Here is a 12,503-nt window from a genome sequence, read left to right on the forward strand (position 1 = left end):
CGATATTACACAGAAAAACCATCGACTGAGAATAAATAGCGCCCACGTCGGTAAAAAATATACAATTGCACAATATTGCTACCATTCGCGCTCCCATTCATTGGTGTGTTAACTTTTTTTTTCCGGCTCAAAAAAAAATGTGTAAAGCCTGTAATTCAGCAAAATAAAACTCTTCACACATAATTGTGGAAAAGGAAAGACATTTGGACGGACATCACATAAAGCCTTTCAAAATACACAAAAGACGAGATTACTTCCGCTTAGGGGAGAAATCAAGAAGCTTGTGACTATAAAATATAATTTACGCTAGAGCTCTTAAAATGTACAGAGGAAATGTATTCATATGAATGTCTTTAATCAAGTAATATCATTTGAGTGGATGGATTACTTGCCTACAAAATATATTATTTTAGCTTGCTATCGAGTAAAGGGACTTTTTTATGATACCACCGAAATTGTATTTGACCGATTGGTACATATTAGTATGAGGACGCCTGTGGTGTGTGATGATGTATATAATATATTATAACTACTCAGAAGGGAGGACGGACTAAGAAACAGAGAGAGAGAGAGAGAGAGAGATAGAGGAGGGAAGACAGATAGACAGACAGAGAGAAAGAGAGACGGACACAACTTAAAGAGAACGTGAAATGACGGGAAATTATTGCAGGAGAATCTAGACAAAGAAAAGGTAAAACAATAGTAAAAAATTGTATAAAGAACAGAATTTATAATCCTTTCAAACCTGGCCAGAATATAATTTGATATAGGCGCTTAAATTCATAAGCCTCTCCTTCAAATTGATTTAGAAAAATAGTTTCCTCCGCAAGAGCAGCATTCTTTTAAAATCACACCACCCCTCATTGTAGAAGAAATTGGATAATTGCACAATTGAAGATTCATCGAAGAGTGATCACGTGATGTTTTATGATATTTTCTTGGGAACCTTTCGGCGCCGCTCCTGCCAACTGCTCGTTGGTTATCCATATTACTGACTCATTGCATGACAAACGCACACCATCAAGGTTCTTTTAATGATTCAGATTCGGCTGACCTGGGCTTTTGTTTTCGAGTGCTAATTTTGTCCCTCTCTTTAACCTCATTTTCGTTGGAACTCCTGAATCATCGTAAAGCCTACGTGCTTTTGACACTTCTCCGGAAAAGAACAATCAACACTTTTGATGACGTTATCTTCATTTAATCCTCTGTCAAATCCTAAAGAATATATTGCTATTTCCAGATAATATTTACCATTAACTCTGTTCATGAGTAAAACAACCCCGGACACATTTTCTTTACCCTTCGATAACAATATTTCAACAAGAAATTTATATATCACAGAGACTAACAATATTAATAATAATGATAATAGTAACACTTATATAGCGCTTAACACTACATTTCTTTTAGTGATCCGCAGGCATTGGTTTATGGTTTATATAGTTCTATATTTGTATAATGTTGTTACTCTTCATTTTCATGCATTATTTTTAAGGTTATGATACAGAAATATAAAAAAATTACCCGAATACTTGTGTTCCGTGTTTTTATTACATGAACAAAAGTAAACGAATGTGCTTTAAGACACCATTGTCCATGACACTGTGAAAGTTTTTTCTTCTGATATATTGGTAGAGTCACTCTTTGTTTTATTTCTATTATTTATTCTTCTTTTGTGGTCAAATAGAGGAAACTAGGTACATTATGCTTTTTTCGGACTATTGTTTATATATTTTAGTGAACATTTTGTAAATATTATATTTTTTACTTTTCGGAAGACAATGCCAAGATGGAGAAATAACGATTTCGTCAATTGAATTGTATCCTTGAGCTGCCATGATAATGTATGTAAATTGTTTCCTCTAGTTTTACAAAAGAAAGACAAACAAGCAAACAAATCAGAAAAAACTATTTCCTAGATAATCAAATGCGGAGGCGTGATGGCTCAGTAAGTTGTAGAGCAGTGGTCTCGTAACCGGAAGGTCCCGGGTTGAAACAAAGTCATTGCGCGCTTCGGTAAGGCATTAATAATCATCATTATAATATAATGACATGGATCCTAATCAAATAATTGTTTGAGAGCGTACACGTGAACAGGCATTTATTTTGCCTAACACGTAATTTTGATAATGACTGGTCATTAGTAAAATCATGTTAAGAAACATAATTTCATAAAACAAATAAAACATGATCTTATAAAGCAAATGATACACATCATTTTGTTCGGGCATTAGCAAAGTTACCCACACTTGGTACCTTAAAAACAGTCCAAACACCTTCGGCGATAACTAATGCCCCCACAGCTTTGTATTATTTGTATATTACCAAGTCCCTAGAGGACTTAAACCGTTGATCCCCTGGTTGCTTACTTAGGTTCTTAGCTGTCAGGTAAAACGAATCAACCAATCAAATGACTGCGAAAACTGTCAGAGCATTTCAAACATGAGAAGACAGAGGGATTAGGTCATGTGTCATACGCTGGACAGCAGACAATAGGGACTTTTAGATTTGCGTGGACTGATACGTGTGACGTCCATTCAAGGCAATGCATTAAAAGGACGTCGATCGTAGCGATCCACGTTGTCTTCGTGCGAATCTAAAAGTCCCTAATAAGAAGTAGCCGAAAGCCTCGCGAGGGTAATGAGTAGATGACAGGCGTGACTATTGTCTAAAAAACTATATGAAAAAATAGTTTGCAGTCTCAAACCCTCTATCAGTCGTCATACGGCGCGATAGCTCAGTTGGTAGAGCAGCGGTCTCGTATAAATCCAACCAAGTCGATGCGCTAGTGCCCTTTGGTAAGGCATTAATCCTTATTACCAGGTCCCTCGGAGAGGACCTAAAGCCGTCGGCCGTCTGGTTGCTTACTAACAATCATTTATGTTTTCTTAGCAGCCAGGTAAAATAACCACATCCACCACTCAAAAGTGTCTGGACAGTGAGACTATCCAGACTGTATCATCTACTGTACTCCATACAGGCTCTATACTTTAGATGTTCATGATTTAATACCTTGTTGTTGTTGTTTTGGTTTATAGGCGTGCATCATCCCGGAGTAAATATTTACGCGTTTTCTGTTAGGACTTTTTTTTCCTTGTCAAATTAGGTTTACTTTTTTAAATACATGCATTTTGCTAGATTGGATTCTTAAACCTAGCAAAAAGCAAAGTTAGACTCGGGTCAAGACTTTGTGAAATTGAGGGTATAGTCTGCAAGCACAGACTATTATTTTGCACTTCACCACGATTCATAGCGCCTTGAGCATAGCCTAGGTATATATATATATATATATATATATATATATATATATCTAGCCTGTTAGGTGCGGCTAAAGTACAGATCCTATTAGTAGTAAGCTCATAGTAAGCTCATAGTGCAGATACTATAATGTACCAACAAAAAATGACAGGGGTCTGTGACTGTGGTTTAAAAAAGAAGACATTTTGAAGAAGAAAGAAATTGAGTCTGTGCATGCACACTAATCGATGAAGGGTGACAGCAGACGGTATATCTGAAGGGCCCTCGCGGTCGTGAATCACAGCTACAATCGAATTTGACAAGTAAGTCACAAATCCTGCTGAATCCGTCAGAGAACAGTTGGGATAAAGCAAATCAAATTACATTTGCAATTGCAGACTTACAATCCTGCCTAGTTGTTCAAAATTGACAAATATCCCAGACAGAGGAATTCAAAAGGTTATATCGCGTACGTCTTGTGGTTGTGGATCCTTATCGCATATGTAAGGCATCATAGCAATATCCTTCAAGACTATATATTTTTTGTATTTTACAATTTTCCCCGAATCTCTCTTTTTATGTGAATCTTTTTTTTTTTTTGAAAGTCGGATCTGATTTCAAAATTTAGCTTTATGATTCCCAATATAATTTTTTTGGAATTGATTAGGCTCGAATTCAAAGCAAGAGGTTCAGCATATGTATTATTCATGTGGAAAAAAGGCTCTTTCGTATTTAAAACAAAAATTATTACGACTTTTAAAATGAAATTTCTAGTAACAGGTATGCGTTTTTGAAGCGGGGTGTAGACATTGCATGGGAGGGGGATGAGGAGTTGGATGGTGGAGGGGGAGGAGGGGAATGGCATTAGAAAGCGGAAGTGGTGTTATTTAGTTTAATTAGAAAGGTGAATAATTGAGGCCGTCTTTTAGAGGGAGATGTGTGGAGGAGGGGCCTGTCATTCTGTCATCCTCTTTCCACTTTTCTTCTCCGCCGCCCGCCCCTCTCTCCCTCCCGATTTCCATTTGTCTCTATCCTCTGTTCCAGGGGTGGGTGTGTCCTTGCCCCCACACCCATATACCTGCACCATTTATCAAAATAACAATACCATTCTCTTACGAACCATTGAATCGCCTTCGCCCCTCTCCCAAAAGAAAACAAATTTAAACAAATACAAATACAAATAAATGAACAAATAAATTAATAATAAAGATATAAATGTTTATATTGTTTAAATTATGTGAAAAGAAATGAAAAATAAATTCGCTCTGTATATAGATACTACTAGGGCCTACTACTAATGGAATTAGGTAAACTATCATTCAAAAACAAAAAATAAATAAACAAAAATGAAAATAAAAATAAAGAACTACATAACTAACATGATAAATAATAATCGTAAAAGTAATAATAATTACCATAATCATTATCATCGTCTTGATCATAATTATACGAATACCGATGATATTAATAATAATAAAGACCTGTCCTTGGCAATTACGGGAGGAGCGATACATCAACATTCAGGGCTTCATTTTACTGGGACGAGCTTCCTTTTGAAACAGTAATAATAAAGACCCAATGAACATCTTATAATGGCTACTCAAAAAGCTCTTACATTTATCACATTAAGTGGCTCTAGGACATGATAGAGGGCCTTTATTCAAGGAGCAGCTAGGATGTAAAACAGAGATGGAATGGAGAGAACAGTATCTGTATCTATAAGGATCTGCATGGAATTATTTTGATAACCATTGCAAAGACGTTCGAAACGTCCACCTAAAGCCCACCGCACACTATATATGACCCGACTTCGATCCGATTTCGGAAGCATTGCATTTGATGCGAACATTCAAACATGTAAAATCTTTAATGATCGCGGATCTGAATAGTCATAATTATGATTAAGTAAAATCGAAATTGTAAGAGTTATTATGCTTCCTTCGAAGAGGTAAAGCTATTTTGGCTCGAGATTTTAGTGACGTCAGACCAGTAATGCGATTGTACATGTATGTATACACGATTTAAAGCCGACTCAGCTTTAATTTATTCCGACAAGAAGAGTTTAATGCACTACATTCCGGTTGTTAGTATTGTTATAATTATTTAGAGCATAATTCATGAAAATTATTTTTGTTTAGATTTCCTATTTTAAACGATTACAATTTTTCTTAGAAATTCGGATCGCAGGACGATCGTGTCAAAGTGTTCGATTTGAATTGCTCTGTCTATCATCTTTTGAATTGTGGGAACAGTAAATTATGTAATAATGGCAATGTGGGGGTGATAGAGTAATTGAACTGCCCTTGGTTTATTTTTCAAAGTCTTTAATTTCAGTTTAGAAACACCAATACAAATTTTGTTATGAGTATGGTTAAAGATTAAAACGGAATGTATGTACATTTTTTACAAACTCAGTGTAACAATATTTTACTAAACAGGAAACAAACAAAAAAATAAGCGAGCAAGAAAACAAAAAGTGAACTTAAGGAATTCCAGCCGACTTCCTGCACTCGACCTCTCCCGACTTTTATCCCCCAAGCCGAACTCGCGTCAGGAAAATTCTAATTATGAAGGCATGAATAATAAACGGCCCGTTCTACAAACAGTGTTGGGATAAACAGAGATTATTCCATTCAAAGTGGATTAGTCAAAGTCTTGCTGGTTAATGGATTAAAAGATTAAGATGGGATTAAATCGGAGGACGTGTCGTACGTGATGGAGTCCAAAGAAGCTCGGTGATTAACCGGTGACGTTATCTCTTTCTTGGTGCTCTTTCATTTGTAATCAGGTATCAACTCTTCCAAGACGGTGACGTTAACCCTGGTATTTTCCTTTATGATTTACTTTTCCTTTTCTTTCTTTTTTCTTCTTGTTCTTCGTTTTTCTAATAAGTGCTCTAGCCCCGTTGGCTTTCCACTAACTTGAAATGTTACCGCGATTTTTCAAAACTGTTTTCAAGGTCACCGAAGGGAAACAGAAACAGTGGCCAATATAGACGGGTGGCCTTTATAAAAAGGTGGCAAGGCTTGACTGAATTTTCATAGATGATCGAACTTCTGTCTTCCAGTTGCAATCAGACGTTAACCTTTCAAATGATGTGACATTATCATTCATTCTTTGTTTGTTTTTCTTGTTTGGTTTTCATTATGCCCACGGCACACGAGGATTAATCACAGTTGTGCTATCAGCTGTCTATGACGGCAATTCGTCCTTGCGGTAATTTAAGAAGTCAGTACAGTTCATATACTCAAATTAATGACTTCTACATTGCGTGCCGTGCGCCTCAGCCCCTGACGCACTTCTACGTCAGTAAAGTGACGCATTGTGTGCAACAGTCACAAGGATCTATTTATCCCCTCCCCCACCCCCTCCCGAATTTCAAAGGTTAGTATACAAATAATAATATAAAAAATAAGTTCAATAATGCGAATATTTTCCTGAGTTGAAAGATTAACATTCTATTCAATGAGGCGTCAGCCGAGTTGAATAAAATTAACGTTAATCTTTCAACGAATGAAAATATTTGCACTATTGAACGAATGAAAAACATTCATTTTTTTTTAATACAACATCAAAGAAGCTCTAATTAACGTTAATCAACAAACTATGCTTTACTCCTTATATTTATTAAAGTTGGAGTCAAGCCTTCTCGATTACATACATTCAGATTGCCTTCGCGTCAGCACACAGGGATACGCGCACGGCAGAGAGGTACGCAGTCTGCATATAACCAAAAATGCACGCCCGTGAAATATAAAATCTATTGAATATCATGTGACCAACAATCCTCCAATCAAATGACAAGGATCCACGTAGGTGTTGTATAAAATTGGAAAATGACCGGTCATTATCCAAATTACGCGTTAGGCAAAATAAATGGCTGGTCACGTGTACGCTTTCAACCAATCATTTGATTAGGATCCACGTCATCATCTTATAATTTGTATTAGTAGTACTATAATGGATTCCCCAGGTGAATCTGTACTACTACTAGACAGGGTAAGATAGAGGAGCAACAACTTGTGTATTATGTAGGATAAGCTAAGTCTGGCATCCGAATCTTGATACTCAAGACGTTCACGTAACAGTCTTCAAGCCAACAGGGATTAAGGAGTCCCTCAGCGAGTCACACTCGGAGATTAGATAATCCGTCACCAAAAAGGATTATCCGACCTGCTGATTCATACTGATGGAAAGGTTGGGAGGGGTGGGGGTGAAAGGGGGAGGGGTTTCTTGGGATTGGGTAACTTAAGCAAGTACTCTTTGAGCCTCGTTCAAATATAAGGGGGGTGGTGGATTATCGAATCATATCTGAAGGAGCCTTAAACAACCTAACCATGGTTCGTTTGTAATACCTTTTTTTGGGGGGGGGGGGGATTTCATTTTTTGTATATTAATCCTGTGTCAGGATGGTCTTTGTCTTTATTATTATTATTATCCATATTATTATTTTTATGATTATTACTGCTGCTTTTATTGTTCTTATTTTCGTTCACGGTTTGTTTGTTTGAGTCGGGCATGGCACACATATACTGTTGAAACATTCGCTATTTAAATGCACGGACCAGGGGTGTTAGGTTTGAACCCTTTCATGTTAATGTACTCACCTGGTCTTGTGATATGTCTTATTATTTCAAGCATTGAACGCGACTAAGACCACCGACATATATTACTGACGGGTGGTGTACAAAGGGAATTGATAGTCGGAGAAACGTTCTCTTATTTAAATGAATGAATACATACCCTTTTATCTGTAGCGCCACGTGATGGCGCTCTTTATAATCATGAAACCTTCGCGATCGACACCCAAGTGAAAAAGACAAATTTTTCACAATTTTCTAGTGTTTTCGGGTGTTTGCATGAAAATACGGACCCATTTTTAAAGGTATTTTGTTAAAAGTGGGGCCCATGTTTAGGGATTGTTTTAATGAAAAAGCGACCTATTAGAGCAGCACACCCCCTATGTCCTAACATTCGAGTACCCCCCCCCCCCCCCCCTCCGCGAACAATTCAGATCATCACACAGTCTCACACACATCCTTATCACTGCGCCCCACACAAAGCACAAATAATCTAGGAATAAAAGCACACAATTACTTTCTACCTGATTTTCGTTTGTATATCCTTTTTTTAATCGCTATTGAATAAGTATGATAACACTTGGACTACCAACAACTACATCTAATATTTCTGCATGATATAGATTGTTTTTGTCTGTGAAAAAGTGTATTTTAATTACATTTAAAATTAATCAACGAAACAAGACTTCAGGGAAGATGTATTCACATATCTGGAGAAAGCCCAACCAGTGATAAGAACAAAGTAGTTATACATCAGAGCAAACACAAGGAAGGCGGTTTCTACACTCAGTAATCCAATAAATTTTATGTGAAGAAAAATCCTGTATGAAATATATGCTATTTGAAAATATAGAGCACGTATACATAAATTGATTTGTTGGTCCATTACTTATCATTAAAGTTAGCCATTTCGGAGAAATAAATGGGATTTGGGGGGCAATTCTCCCAGTGTATCAAACCATGTGGTGCCTAAATGTTTCAAGCAAAGTGAAATTAGAATTCACATAATTGACTGAAATCAATCCTGGCATGATAAGATAAAATTATTATGAAAGCAAAAAAAAAAAAGAAATTAATATCCTAGATAGAAACAAGAAATTTAAAAACTCAAGAAAACAAAGGAAATTGAAATTAGACTATATACATATAGTCGCAATACATCTAATGGAAATGAGTATATCGCTATTATCACAATACAACAACACAGAGGCAAACTTTTATCCCCCAACAACACAACAAGGTTGCTACCTAAATCGTAGCTGATATAAGGTGAACCATAACACTAACATAAGATAATATGTAATCAGCAGCCTTATTTGCAACTTGACTCTTTTAATGCAAGTTTACATAGGGGTCCGTTGGGCGGCAATGTATGATAATTGTATGCAAAACTTTCGCTATATCTATTACTTTATCACAGCATTATTTATGCAAATGGTTACTTCGGAACCACAACTGAAACGTTACCACAACTTAATAAATACAAACATTACTTTATATATCGTTTTATGTACATGATCATTGAAACAAAACTGCAAGTCATAGAAAAATGTTGATTATGTTAATAGGAATATACATGCGGATGATTACTTTCCATGTTTAGAAATCACATTTTTTTTCATATGTATTTATTAAGGATTGTACGAATGATTTTAGTACTACTGTACATCTTGGTATTAGAACCATGACCAAATTTAAATTACAGACATGTTAGAAACGTTATATAATTTTAAATGCAGTCAAAGCAGTAATTAAATTTACAAAACAAATACAAAATGACTATGGATAATATACAATATGTTGAGTACAACAAATAAAAACGTGAACAAAGTATATACGAATATCCATTCCTTTTGGAGATTAAACCGTGAAGGACCATATCAACTGAAATAAACTATTACAAGGAAAAGAAGACATATAGAAATCTTTATAATATGCCATCTTGCTGAGAAGGGTACACAGTAGGAAAACACCTCACATACACGTGGCACATAATTAATGGATGTCACACGTGTGTCATCAAAACTGATTTCAAAGACTGAATCTACAGTGTACTTTGTCTATTTTAAACATGGTAGTCTTTTATAATCAGTCATCTTAAAGTTGCATTGCTCCAATGATACTCTTCCGAATAAATAAAATGAATGATAAACTCACAAATCATAGTTTCCATATACCACAACTTAATATCAACTATTATTGATGATTTGTAGCAATATGACTTTAAAATATCATGAAAAAATATCCGCTGCTATCTGTGTTTTATGTTCATGTGTTTTATGTTCATGATCGTCGGGCAATTCAACTGGAGAAGTGTTCATACAAAACTTAGAGTCATGATAGTAAAGCAAATATTAACTGCAGTTATTCCATAATGTACATAATCATTGCAACAATATAACAAGGAGAGGTTTCGTACGACCTTGCAAATAAAGAAAATAAACTCTGAAATTATTAAGCCATCTTATATACATGATTTTCATACTACCTTATGAAAGCGTATATATTCATTACCTAATGTACATGATAATTGCAGAAAAGATCTGAAAGAGTATTCATTAGATATTGCAATTATTGTCATATATACATGACCATTGTAGCGAACTATCGATGCAAATGAAACTCTACTCATACAACCTTATAGTAATTATAATCATTTGTTATGATGGTCTTATATAAATGAATATTCACGTGAAAACTTGCATGAATACTTCTTGATGGTCCATATGTTTATTGTATGTATTACTGTATATGCAGTACCATTGTAGCAATGGAACTAAACCAGTATTCATACAACACAAAATATCTTCAGTACTTCTTACCATATGCATATGATAAATTGTAACAACAGAAATGAAACAGTATTCATACAACCTTACCATACACAAGATCTTACCATATTACTTACATATGTAAATGATTATTGTATCAATTGGTCTAAACATTATTGATTAAACAAAGAAAATACTTCGATGATTATTATCATATGAAGGCCTTTATGAATATTGTAACAACATAACAGCAAAAGTTGTCAAGCAACCTTGCAGTGAAGAATATATATCCTACAATTACTGTCTTATATACATGACCAATGTAGAAATACAAATGAAACACTAGTCATATAACCGTATATAGTGAAGACAACTTGGTTTGTAAGTATTGTCTCATTATCGTGATTTTTCTAGCAATACAAATAGAACAGTTTTCAAACGACCTTATGATGAATCATATATTTAATGTACTTGTTACATTATGTGCATTATAATTGTAGCAGGTTGTAACAGAACGGAAACAGTATTTATACAACAAATTAAATATATTCTGTATTAATAAAGTACTATCTTATGTATATGATTATGTAGCAATAGAACTGAAACAGTATTCATACAACAAATTAAATATATTCTGTAAGTACTATCTTATGTATATGTTTATGTAGCAATAGAACGGAAACGGTATTCATACAACAAATTAAATATATTATGTAAGTACTATCTTACGTATATGTTTATGTAGCAATAGAACGGAAACGGTATTCATAAAACATATTAAATATATTCTGTAAGTACTATCTTATGTATATGTTTATGTAGCAATAGAATAAATTCATTAAACAAATTAAATATATTCTGTAAGTACTAAAATCTTATGTATATGATTATGTAGCAATAGAACGGAAACAGTATTCATACAACAAATTAAATATATTATGTAAGTACTATCTTACGTATATGTTTATGTAGCAATAGAACGGAAACGGTATTCATAAAACATATTAAATATATTCTGTAAGTACTATCTTATGTATATGTTTATGTAGCAATAGAATAAATTCATACAACAAATTAAATATATTCTGTAAGTACTAAAATCTTATGTATATGATTATGTAGCAATAGAACGGAAACAGTATTCATACAACAAATTAAATATATTCTGTAAGTACTATTCTGTAAGTAGCAATAGAACGGAAACAGTATTCATACAACAAATTGAATATATTCTGTAAGTACTATCTTATGTATATGTTTATGTAGCAATAACTGAAACAGTATTTATACAACTAAGACATGTTTTCTGCTTTATTATCCCATTTAAATGATTATTGTAGCAACTGGACTATAACAGCATTCAAACAACCTTCCTATAAGGAAAATCTCCTCTGAAATTAATAAGCTACCTCATTTACATAATGTGTGGTTTGTGTAGCCATACATTTAAAAACGTTTTCATACAACCTTGTAATAACGCATATATTAATTTCAGTTATTACAAAATGTACACGATCAGTGTAATCAACCAATGAGCAGTCATCATCAAACCTTGCAATGAACAACATATTTCCTGTAATGTATACATGACCAATGTAGCAATACATATGAATCAATAGCCATGTAGCCGTATAGTAAAGAAAATTTCTTCTGAAATTATTATTTAAAAAATTCAATTACTACTTCTAGTATTGAATACAAACTGAACAGTTTTCAAACCACCTTATAATGAACCATGTTATTATTGTATCGAAGTATAGAACTACATGCGCAATACAATTTTAGCAATAGAACTTATTATTCATATAATAAAGAAAACATCTTCTGTAAGTATTTTGTCATGTACATGATTATTCTAGCAACATAATTGAAACAGTATTCGCACAACCTTTATTCGACGAAAATATATTCTGTA

Source organism: Strongylocentrotus purpuratus, unplaced genomic scaffold, assembly GCF_000002235.5.
Source record: "Strongylocentrotus purpuratus isolate Spur 01 unplaced genomic scaffold, Spur_5.0 spur5_scaffold_17, whole genome shotgun sequence".
Taxonomy (NCBI): Eukaryota; Metazoa; Echinodermata; class Echinoidea; order Camarodonta; family Strongylocentrotidae; genus Strongylocentrotus; species Strongylocentrotus purpuratus.